Below are 13,226 nucleotides of genomic sequence, written 5' to 3'. Positions count from 1 at the left end.
TTGCCTTTGTCTTGTCACATGAAGATGATTTGCTGGGAGTTGAAAGACAGAGGTGAAATGTCAGGCAGTGTCTTCTAACGAATTGCTTCTTTTCGCTTCTGATTGACATTGATGTTTGCTCTAACTGCAAAGCGAGAGGGTTTTGTAATGCGAAACAAATGTGTGACAATATTGCTGTGTGCGCAAAAGGAGGTGTGAAACTGAGGAAAAGGATGTATTATTAAAACACATTTGTAGCACGGTAAATTGTAATAAATGCCTTAAAATAAACTGTACATATATTTCAAAATATATCAACAATCTGAAAGAAACCGTTAGTTATAGATTCCTTACCTTAGAATATCCCCTAGTCGTCATACTGGATCCGCAAAGTTTTTCGGTCAGCAGTACAGCAGTACCCCTGCTCATCAGTAGGTGGTGTCGGTCGACTCAGCGTTCGTTGTTTGCATTGTGGTCGCCAGGATGATGCCGCAGAGGTTACTTAGGCATTGCCCTCGCAACTTTTTGTCGACTTCTTTTTGAGTCTTACATCGACTCCTGGTGAACGAGGCATGCCCGGCTTCAAGGCCTGCGGTTACCGTAACTGACTGATGTCGGTAACGGATCCGCAACGTGTGTGCCTCTAATGCCTGGAGCGCGACCATGACACCAAGTCGTGCTCCGACTGCCGGACCATGGCCCGAAAGCTCCTTGAGGCCCAGCAGTCGGCGCTGCATCGTTCGAGGTCCCAGCCGCGTGGGAGGTCATGACAACGATTGCGGAGCCATTATCACTCATCGTCTAAGTCTTCACACTTGGGATCAGGTAAGTTGAAGCACAAAAAGAAGTTGAAGAAGCATCGTCGCTCTTCGATTTCCCCTCGTCCGTTGGCTGACGCAACAAAGGGTGCGGGTGGTGCCACTCCAGCAACTCCACATGTGAGGCCTTCAGGGTCGACTCCGGCCTTCCCGGGACCAGGAGCGACCCTTGGCCAGCTTTGTCAATTTTACAAAGCGATGTATGCCATCATTGGACAGCCCGACTCTGCCGGTGCGCCTTCGGGCCCCACAGACTTGGATGGGGGCACTAGGCCTTTGACGCCTGTGCCTCCGGCATCGGCTCCACAGGGCCCCCATGGGTCCAGGCCTGGATCTGGATCAACGCCAGTCGACCTCATGACACCTCCACCGGCACAGATACCACCGGCACCACGTCCGCAGCCAGTGCCAGCTGGACCTCCAGGCGACGTTGACCCCGGCTGCCACCTAGATGTGGATACGGAGCCGGATCCGATGCCGATGGGTACTTTTGTGCCTGCATTCCACCCTGGCCATTTTCATCCAGTTTGGCAGCCAGCGGAGGGTGAGGAAGACTGGGAGGGGTCTGAGGACCCTTAAACTGCCCAGCTAGAGTATGAGTCGGACTGGAGAGAGGAACTGTGGGATGCCAGTGGTCTGGATAACTCTCCAGACCTAGGCATGTTGACGCCTCCTACTGTGGCTATGGAGGAGGGAGCGTCATATGCAGTGGTGTTGCGTAGGGTGGCAGAGGCTCTCCACCTCGAGCTTCCTACGGTGGCAGTCAGGACTAACCTCCTGATAGAGGTGCTTCAGCCGGCAGCAAGCTCTTCGGAGCCCCTGCTGCCGTTCAGTGATGCCCTTACGGACATCCTTTTGGTCACCTGGTCCAGGCCCAACACAGGGGCTTTTGTGGATAGGATGGTTGACCGACGCCACCGCCCATTCCCGGCGACCCCACTTTCCTCTCCCAACACCCTACCCCTTAGATCTTGGTGGTCCAAGCCTCTACGTCCAAGGGCACCTTCCCTACAGCTCCACCATGCCATTTGTTTGCCCCATTTCTCACTGTGCCATCTGAAATCTCACACAAATTATTCTAAAGAGGCCCTTAGCTTCTGCCCCTGTCGTCTTCATTCTTCTTTTCCAGCCTTGCACTCGGAATGTTATAAAATGCAGAACTGCAGAGTTGCCCTTCACCAATAATAAAAGGAGTTTTTAATTCATATTTTTACTCACAACATGCTTTTCTTGTGGGAGTTGTTGCCCTTTAAATGTCCTAGTACTTTATCCTGCTTTTTGTGTAGCTGCTTCGTAATTAAATTGTATATGATTTTGCTTGCCAAGCAGGGCAGTCACCTCACAAGCAAATAATGTGTTTCCAATGGGTGAGCCATAACACATGGCAATAACACATGGCAAAAGAAATTCTATGCACATTTAAAATGTTAAAATGCAACAAGCCCCAACAAATGTTAGCCGACACCTCTCGAGACTGCTATGTAAAGAAAATCCTCCTTTCTAACTTGTGGAAGAGGTGTGGCGCAGCGGCCACGGCGACTGACGCTGGAATCTGGGTCTCACGGTTCGATCCCCGGCAGCAGGTCAGCACAGCACCATGTGACTCTGGGCAATAGCTTGCTTAATCTTCCGAGGGCCCCCAGCGCCGGGACACCACTTTGGAGGTAGCTGTGCGCTTTACAAATACTGGTATTTCATTTAATTTTATTTATAGACAACAAAGGATATTGGAAAAAATCCTGCGTTCCCTAGGAATACTGGCAACAAGCTGTGAAAGAGACATTTAAAATTTATTTGAGAAGTGAAGTTATTACTCAACCAAGGATGTCCTACCCAGACTATTTGCATTTGTTACTGTGAATGACGTATGCTCTGACGCTAATGGAGCGATGGGAACCATTCTGACGTTCTTTGAGATGCACCACAAAGAATGAAATGTGTTTTATTTTTTAAATAGAACATGTAAATATATGCTTTATAGTCTGTTCCTTTAACCACATCGCTGCGGCTGCTATTCCGCCGCAGCGCTAAGGGGGCGGGGGCGGCCGCGCGGCGGGCCATGACGGAACCGCTCCGTCATGAGCACAGCCCAACCGCGGCTGGTGACGGAGCAGTTCCGTCATCAGCATCGAAAGGGTTAACAAGATGGAGATATCGCACCAGTTTAGGGGAATCTAGTAATTTGTTGCAGATTAGAACTGGAAGTAGGAGTGTTTTCAAGACGTATCATAACCTACAGTATGACAAACACTTTATAAAGTGATAGAATGACGGGCTTTAGAAGAACAGGCAAATAATTAATTAAGAAAAGCATTGCATAACTGAGTTTATGCACACACCCACTTTTTACATATAAAAATAAACTTGTTAGGGCGTAAAGAAACAATAATACCCTGCCACATCTTAGCAGTGTAAGCAAATAGTAAACAAACAAGGAATCGCAGTGGGCCTGAGGGCAGCACACCAGTTGGCTGTCTGGTGCAACAGGACAGTAACACAATGTTGTTGGGAGAAACAATAAAGAACTCTCAAAAAATAATTATTTCAAACTCTGCACAGGTCTACAAGTAAATCAGAAACTGGGACTCAGTTCACGGGTTGATGTCCACACTGCTGAGTGCAGCTCACACACACACACTATTGTGTTTTAAAAAATCCTAGTGCTAATATCAAAAAGAAATCAACGTGCCACATAGTGAAATGATCAGCAGTGCCAGGCTAAGTGGGCTAATGCATACACTGCAGGGATCTCTGTTTGACTCTGCTCACAGGTTGGAATCCCTGAGGGTTCACTTATATTTTCTGATGTTGATAAATGAGTACCATTAAGTTCAGCGACACACCACAGAATTCCACATCATGCCACAATATTCAAGAGCACACCACATAAACTCCACTACACACCACAACACAAAATACCATTCCACATAATTATACTCCATTACACACTATCCCACCTCACATAATTCCAGGACACTCAATACCATCTAATTACTATCAACCTCATTCCAGTGTACACCATGCCACAATCCCACTACACAAATCCACTCAACACCACACAATTCCACAACTAACAATTCCAATCTAACCCACACAATTCCACTACACACCGCATACATACACTCCATAATACATTGATAAAAGACATTGCATTTTACAACACCAATAGCTCTAACTTAAACAAATGAGAACTATTGCATTTCCAATGCTTGTTTGAATTGGTGTTTGTAAAGCGATGCAGAGACTGCAGAAAGCTAAGAAAAGAGCTATTTAAAAAGCTGAAGAACAATGAAGATAATAGTGTGCACCCTTCATCTACCAAAAACCTTAGCTAACCTTAAAAGTACTGTAATACTCCAAGGGAATAACTCTGCATGCACCCAACTAGAAAACCCAGCTTAATAAGAAGTCAGCAGCTGCATAACTGCAAATAAATGGAGGCAACTCAAAAGCACTGTCAAATAGACACACTCAGCACACTGACTTGCAGTCCGAAATCTTAAGTTAACAAACCAAGTAAGCCAGTGAGCAAAACACAGCACGTCAAAATAACAAGCTACACAACAAGTAGAAAGTAAAATTAGATTAGGAGACATGCTTATCTATATAGTGTAGTGGCCAGTGCCACTGATGCCCACTATTGTGACAACAACTTACCTGATCAGATGACAGACTCTGTCACTGGCCTCCTGCGTCATACCTGCAAGAAGGTATAATGCCTTCGTTCTGCTTTCTTTCTCAAGGTGATATTGTGCAATCCTGACTGAGTAGGCGTGGGTGAAATATTATTTTCCACCTGTAGACTTTGGCGACTGCATACTCTTATAAAGCAGAGTTCCAGCCAAATTTACCAATTTATTCTTGCACGAGGCCCCAGAACGGTAAGTTGACGAGTGAGATTTGACATCCCCTAGTACCCTTTCCGGTCGCTAGGAGGACATCCAGCGAGATTTTTTTTAACATGGGTGGCCGCAAGTGGAAAATCTACTCGAGCAGCAGCAAAATAAACTCGAGTAGCTGCGCCCTCTGGTGCATCATGTGGTGATGTTCTTTCAGATTTTGCAGCGTGAAATGCTTTACGGCACTGAATCACAGAGAAAGGAGTGCAACATGCCTGTTCCTGCCTGTGGTGGAACTCTGGGGAATGATGCAGAGTTTTTATGTATCTCCACCCCTACTCTAAAGTCACAAACAGTCAGGACAGTAACAGACTCATTAGGGCCAAGACCAGAGCTCAGCTGCAGAGGAAAGTTTGTTTCCCAGGGATTGATGTGCTTGTGGATGATGCTGTCTGAAGGTATGTCCCCTGTCGGATCACCAGAGGAGGAGAACCACCCTCTCTTATAAAGCCAAAGACAATCCCTGCTATCCATAGACCCACTTAAGTATAGACTTTGCTAGCTTCCTGAATGAGAGATTCACTGTTGCCATCATGGACGACCGCTCCAAATACCCAACAGTGGAATGGCCACCGTCCACGGCGTTCAGAGCGATATAAGACAGTGCTGAAAATGACGTTTGCATTATTTGGGCTACTCGAGGTGGTCAAAAGAGAGAAAAGCCTCCTGTTTCAAGGCTATGAGTTAGCTAACTACCGCAGAAACCTGTGAGTGAAACAAGGGAAGATCACGCTGCAATGGCCCCAGGCAAATAGGGAGGTCGAGCAGTTGATGGCGATCCTCAACAAGATGCTGAGAATTGGCAAACAGACCAATGAAATGCCCAGACAAGACCAGGTAGCATGGGCACCAACCCGCCATGAAGGAGATGTGGTGTTCATCACGAATCACCACCCAAGCAACAAGTTCAGAACCCCATTCGAGAGGGACCCTTGGCAAATCACCTGGATCCAAGATACTATGATCACTGTGTTCGCCAAGGAGAAACTGTGACCAGGAAAACGTATCCCGGTTCAAAAGGGTGAATGGCGCATCAAGTCCCGACACAGAAGCCCTACCCCAACCCCATCGAGGAGAGGAATCATGTGGATGAAATGTCATCAATCAATCAATCAATCAATCAAAGACATTTATAGAGCGCACTACTCACCCGTAGGGTCTCAAGGCGCTAGGGGGGGGTTGCCGTTACTGCTCGAACAGCCAGGTCTTGAGCTTCTTCCTGAAGGAGAGGTGGTCTTGGGTCAGGCGCAGGTCGGTCGGGAGGGAGTTCCAGGTCTTGGCGGCCAGGTAGGAGAAGGACCTTCCTCCTGTTGTCACTCTTCGGATGCGGGGGACGGCGGCGAGGGCGTGGCTGGTTGATCGGAGGTGGCGCTTGGGAGCGTAGAAGTTGATTCGGTTGTTGAGGTAGCTCGGGCCTTGATCGTGTAGGGCTTTGTGTGCGTGGGTGAGGAGACGGAAGGTTATTCTTTTGTTGACGGGGAGCCAGTGCAGGTCTCTCAGATGTCCGGAGATGTGGCTGTTTCGTGGGATGTCGAGGATGAGTCTGGCTGAGGCGTTCTGGATCCGCTGGAGTCTCTTCTGGAGCTTGGCGGTGGTTCCGGCGTAGAGGGCGTTGCCGTAGTCCAGTCGGCTGGTGACGAGAGTCAAACTAGAGCAGTAAGGAACAGGACAATACCACTTCTAACACACCTCCTGAATCAGTGGGCAGTGAACCGCCTTGAGGTCAACCTGCAGAGTCAAGAGGGAACTCAAGGGTCGAGTGCGAGGTGGACACTGTTGTACCATCTGAGACTTCGTCCAGAATAGCGCAGGATCCTCCGGGACTATGGGTGGAACTTGAGAGAATTTGACAACCTCCCAAAAAAGGGGACCCAGGGGAGAACTAACTTGGGGAGGGATGTAGAATGCCAACCGTCCTTTTAAGGATAGAATCCATGTAGGGTTTGGTGCAAGGCCCATGCCCATGGGGCATTCGCACTTTAGAAGGACCTGTACTTATTTCTCTTAACATCTTCCATGCTGGTGACGGAACCACTCCGTCACCAGCCTCAGATGCGCTGTGCTGGTGACGGAGTGGTTCCGTCACGGCCCGGCTGCCACGCCTGTGCGGCGCTGATTTCGCGCCTGCACGGCGCACTCTATTGAGCAGGCAGGGCCGTGACGGAACCACTCCGTCACAAGCACAGCGCGCCCGAGGCTCGTGATGGAGCGGTTCCGTCACGAGCATGGGAGCGCCGCGCGGCCTCCCCTCCCCCCTAGTGCTGCGGCGGAATTACCGCCACAGCCAAGGGGTTAAACAGACTGATCTAAAGCAAGAGAGAGAAAAACACAAAAGGAGGAGAAACAGAAAGGTGGAAAAAACAAAGACAAATGGAGAAAGCAGGGATGGAGAAGAACCTGCACACAGATATCTCAAAATATTTTTAGCCCTCTCCTGTGGGAAGTTGCACCCTTTCTTTGAGTTTGTAGCCATTCACCAGTTTGAGATGAGCTTTTCGATTCGGTGTCACATTTTGTGCTGAATTGCACAACTTCCAGATATTATTTGATCATCGAAATTGCTCTTTAATGTGCTCATCAGTTCACTTTGGAGCAAACAACACCATGTATTGTGGAGAAGGCGTGGGTTTGATTTGTCGACAGCTCGTATTCAAACAATTAGCTTTGTTAATGTTCTCTGAGTGACATAACAGCAGCAAGCCTCATTAAAATGGTAACCCGGGGGAGAAGCAAGGGCCTCAGCTGCCTTATTTATTTTGCTCTATGTCACGCGCAGGTCTGTTGTTTTTAATTTTTCCATTATCAAAAGTTTTCTGTTGTGCCTTTGAGTAGAGGTTTACCAGACGGGTTAGTTTAATCATTTAGATGCTTTGCAAAGCACCACAATGACACTTCGCAGCACTGAGTTATTCACTCTTTTATGTAGACCCACACCCTAGCACCTTTGCTTTTCAATTTTTAAATATGGACCCATTTCTGATATTTGTTTTTCGCTGTGACTCGGTGGACATTGTTCTATTGTATATATGCTGATAGGCATGGCTTTAAGTGGGATGTTAAAACTGAGGGGTCTCTCAAAGGGGCGTGGGCGATACAATCAGGGCGTGGCTTAAACAGTAAGCTAAAAATCTGTGCTTAGCATAGTGTGGTTATTTGATGCTTCTGTCATTGCATCCATATATAAAATCAAAAAGTAAAATTACACCTACAACAAGTCAGGATTGTTGGCTTTGCAAGTGGTTGTTAGTTGCATAAAATAAACAGGCAACTATCGTTTCAAGTTCAAGTTTAATGTTTATTGCTTGATTAATTAAAATCATCACAATACCTCCCCCCCTACATAAAATAACAAATGAGTTTCGTCTACTATAGTTTCTTTGTAGAGAATATTGGAAAAACTTCTGTTCTGACATGATGAGACTGTGAAAGAACTATAACAAGTCTCTTCGAAGTTACATCAAAGGCAGTGAAAGGTGGTACAGTTGGAGAGTTAAGATTTTTTTTTATCATGAGAATGAGGGCAAAAATGGAGGGCCTGATAGGAACCTGTCTCAGCTCTTGCTTTTTAGAACTTCCACTTAGAGCCCTGCTGATAGAATTTAACATTTATGGCTCCCTTTATTCCATGGCAAACGTCTCTTTTCCAGAGAGACTCAGCTGTCAGATGAACTGCCGAGTGGCGTAACACAAAATGACGGGGCCCTCAGTGCAGAATGTGATGCGGCAGTGGCGGCTGCTGCCTATCTTAAGTGGCAGGGCAGCCGCGAGGGTCGGGTGGGGGTAGGAGGGGTTTAATAATATAACATTTTAAAAAGAAAACTTACCTGCCGCTCTGCTCCGGCTCATAACTGCCTCTCTGCTCCTCTTGTCGCCTTCGGGCAGGAAGGGGATAGGCCTTAGGGCACAGGCTCCACACCCAATCCAGACACTGCTCTCACATGAGAGCAGTGCCAGGATTGGTCTGAGCGGCCTCGTTTGCCACTCAGATAGTGCTTTGGAGCCTGTGCCTGTTCTCCAACCCTCCAAGTGCATTAGAGTCATAGCACTGTGCATAGTAGTGAACAAGACATATGCTATATTTTCACTAACTACCTTGTGTGTCAAAAACTAATGTTCATCGTAGTTTATAACATGTTCTTTAGGGAACTTAGGCAGTACTCCCCAGTACGCTAACCTTAGTTTCAAAGATAGATATGCTCACTCAGTTCGAGGAACGTAGGCATCGGAAGGCATTCCCGGACACACCCAACTTGCATCATCAAACTTGAAGGTGATGGATTTATCACAATGAGTTAGCTAAAGACGCATGTCTTCCTGAGCCTCATGTGGCTGTCATGAAAGCCATTAGTAAAGGTTCACTAGGCATGCATTTGGTAATTTTCAGAATGTTATGTTAGGTTATGTTAATTGATTCTTGTATAGCGCAGGTTCACCATCAGGTCTCTTCGCGCTTCTAGAGGAGAATGTTACAAACGGCAGTGCATGTGAGCTAGTGTGGGCGAGATTATTTAGTGGTCAGTGCCTCCAGAAACAAGATAGTCTTGAGTTTTTTTCTGAACGAGAGAAGGACAGGTTCCTTGCGCAAGTTTTCAGGTAGGTTGTTCCAGAGCTGCGGAATCAAGGTGGAAAAGGTTATGCCTATGAATAGACGTGATTACTTGACAGGTGGTAAAAAAATAGGCTAACTGTTTATTAACTTGTGAAGGTTTTGGATGCACCAACTGTCAACATGTCTGGACATATGTGTTTATAGAGGTTTGTTTGTGGTGTATTTGTGTGCAATTTGGGTGATGACTGGTTGAGAGATTGTCTTGAATGGGGGATTCAGTCATGTGGCATATAAATGTGATGGGTCCTTAAATGGTGGTGGTATATTGATGTGAGTGCTCTGATCTGTTGGACTGGGCCAGTGGCTGGCAGTAGGAAAGTTGTGTGTCTTGTGCATGAATGGTGTGCGAATGGACCATACAGCGGTTGGTGCCTTGGCGTGGCTTTATGGCTCACCTTCAGTAGTCTTGGTATCAATATTCAGATATTGTAAGAAGTATTTGTGCTTTAAAGCTACAGTTTCTTGATTTTCTAAAACCAACCAGTGTAAGTGGTGTATTAAGTTTAAAAATTGAGTACCAAATTTATATCTGTGGCGGTAAGGATACACCGTCACAGCGATGATAGAGTATCGTTAACATAAAGATTATGGTCTGCCCGCCAGCTATATATGCGAACGGACTATTGGTGTAACTGTGGGGAAGACTACTCCATCTATTGCATGGTTGCACCCCACCCGCATCCAGAATGGGTAAGGGCCATCTGCAGCTGATCTCTATGTCCGCCCACCTAATTTAGATGTATAGATATACAGGTCAGTTTTCACTGCTCGCCACCACCTGGAAAACCATGGCGGTAAGGGAGAGTCTAATGCCCCACTTGCCACGGGAGATAACTCCCATGGTGAGAGGGCATTTTTCTTTTTTCAAAAAGAAAACCCGGACTCAGGATTTTGTTTTTGAAACGTAAAAAATAAAAATTGATGGATGGCTCAGTCATGATGATGGAGCAGTGCGTCCAACTTAAAAAGGCACTGACAGGAACCACAAAGACAGCGCCTACTGTCAATGTTTTTTAATTGAACTCCAGCTTGGTGGTCATTTACATTTTGTGATGAAAATTTCTGTAATCTGTGCAGATCCCCAACCTGCAACCAACCAGTGTTCCCATGTGTCTCCACATAAAAACGAAACCCAATTTTTGTGGGTGGTCCTATCTCACATGATTGGAAAATGGTAAAAACGTAGCAGAGAAGTATCACATTTCTGCAGTGAAAACGCACCTTTTTTTGCAACGTGGGTAGCTGTGGATTATGAACCCTAACTCAGCCAGCACCAAGGCAAACATAACAAACTTGCACATTTATTTAAACTAGACAGCCATGGGAGTAAAAGATTGTGTGACTTTCATGTATCTCACCGGATAATTTTACACAGCTTTTGCAAACAACTTTGGTACTACACTCACATTTTCCTCACATTTCTGAGATGAAAGATTCTGTAATCTAGAGGGAGTCACAAATTTCCTACCACCCGGAGGTCCAACAAGTCTCCTGACAAGAACATAAACCCTAGTGTGGGTGGGAAAAGAGACCACGACAAAAAAGGCTCTAAAGCGTTACGTTGATAGATAAGCCATAGGGGTAGCTGCTGTGTTTGGGGCCATGTTGTGGCACCACCCATGCAAACCTATGAACTACAGTAGTAATTTAATACTAGACAACCAAGGGAGTCCAGGTTGGTGTGCCATGCATGAATCCCAGGAGGTTTTCTTATTCACAATGCCCTGAAAACCACAAACTCTGGATGAAATGATGCATTTCCTTCATTTTCTGTCACGGAAACAGCCTACCTACCATCATTACCCAATTTGTGCCGAACAAAATGCGGCCCTACTTGTGTGGGTGGTCCTAGCGCCTACTAACTGATTAAACCATGTTCAGTAGGAGCCCTTGCCAGAGGTTCTTTTTCAGCATAAAATGTGATGTGTCTAGGAACTAGGCCCACCCACACAAGTGAGGTAACATTTTGTATCTGAAGACTTAGGTGAATGCTGGGAGGTAGGGAATGTGTGGCTCCCCACAGATTCCAGTAGTTTTACAGGAAGAAATATTCGGAAAATGTCTTCTTTTAGTAGAATTTAGAAGTTTGTAAAGGCTACTGGGTAAAATGACCCGGTAAGAGCCATGAAAATCATGCACCTCTGGACTCCCGTGGTTCTCTAGTTTAAAAAAATTTGCAGGTTTTCTAGGTTTGCCTCCTAGGTGCTGGCTGAGCTAGGGCCCAAAATCCACAGCTACCCACATTGCAAAAAAGGGTCAGTTTTCAGTGTAAAAATGTGATGTGTCTATGGTGAGGTACCACGTTTATCAGGAGACTTGGGGCAGGGCTGGGTAGAAGGAAATTTATGACTCCATGCAGATTCCAGAACTTTCCATCACAGAAATGTGAGGAAAATGTGTTTTCTAGTCAAAGCTTAAGGTTTGCATGGGATTCTTGTTAAACAAAACCTGGTAAGACTCTCTTAAGTCCCACCACCCTGGATTCCCCTAAATGTCTAGATTTTAAAAATATGCAAGTTTGCTAGATTTCCCTAGGTGCCGGCTGAGCTAAGGTCCAAAATCCACAGCTACCCACTTTGCAAAAAAAAAAAAAAAAGGTTAATTTTGACTGTATCCATGTTGCAATTTGAGCAGTTTCCTGTGGCAGGCACCAAGTGAAGTACCCTTTTTATTGGGAGACTTGGGAGAATGTTGGGTGTGTAGTAATTTTCCTTTTGAGCACACTCTGATTCTTCCTTAGTTTGTGTTTCACAAGTTTTAGGCTGCCTCTGTGCACTTTGTATAGCCACATATATCACATTTGTTTTTGTCACATTATTTTGCGAATACGCTGTACATGTTGTTTGTTATTCAGGGACTCTTTGTTGGATTTTGTCTACAAATTTTGTACAAGGTTGCTTGGAATATATAACAACATAGTGCACTGTTTATTTTGCTCGTTCTGCAAGAGCCCCTAACGTTTAGACATAGCACGTCTCATAGCTGCATCTCCAGCACAATACTTTTATCGTGTTAACAGTTTTCTGTCCCTATGGAGGCAGAGAGGAGGATTCCAGCAGAGAGGACTATTGTGGAACAAGAGCAATGTCTGACATGCAGCCCTGATGCGGACCACCTAACTGCACACATCAGGTATGAGGTACTAGGCCAATTCCAGAGATAGCAAAGATATTCCTATGTTTGCATAGTAAGGGTAGACCTAGAAAGATCTATATTTTGCCATGGCTGGGAAGTTCGTCCTATATAACCGGATAGTAATGCTAATTACTTTGTTTAGTTGCATCTGCCTAATGATCGCAGCACATTTGCTTCATAAAAGACTACGATAGTTTCAATAAATGTATTGTAAACTTTCTTTCTGTATTTCTTCTGTTTACTACTGGGCATGCATGGGTGAGTAAGTGATTCACAAAAGGTGAGGCTCTGTTTCCACGGTTCCCTTGGGGACTAGAGGGTCACATTCGAGGTTGCTGAATTCACCTATTACTCTGGGAAGGTTATGAGTTCAGGTGAGGCGCTGTGAGCTCTACGGGATTGGGCCGACAGGCACTAACTTTATAGAGACACTCAGTCCCTACATTCTGCCATCCTACTACACAGTTGTGCTTTTCCAGCAGAATCAGTGCAGCAGGTGGAAGGAAGGTTGTGGCTTTCCATCTCAGAAATGTAAGAAAATGTTTTTTGTTTTTTTAAATCAAAGTTTAAGCTTTGCAATAGTTTCTCGGTAAAATAGACCTAGGTAGAGCCACATAAGTCAGCACACTCTGGATTCCCATAGGTTTCTAGTTTTCAAAAATGTACTAGTTTACTAGGTTTCCCTAGATGCTGGCTGAGCTATAGCCCAATGTCCACAGCTACTCACTTTGTAAAAAAGGGTCAGTTTTGAGTGGAAAAATGTGATGTGTCCATGTTTTGTGTTGG

Source organism: Lissotriton helveticus, chromosome 9 (genome assembly GCF_964261635.1).
Source record: "Lissotriton helveticus chromosome 9, aLisHel1.1, whole genome shotgun sequence".
In the NCBI taxonomy this organism is placed as follows: domain Eukaryota; kingdom Metazoa; phylum Chordata; class Amphibia; order Caudata; family Salamandridae; genus Lissotriton; species Lissotriton helveticus.
This window is presented reverse-complemented; position numbering follows the sequence as displayed.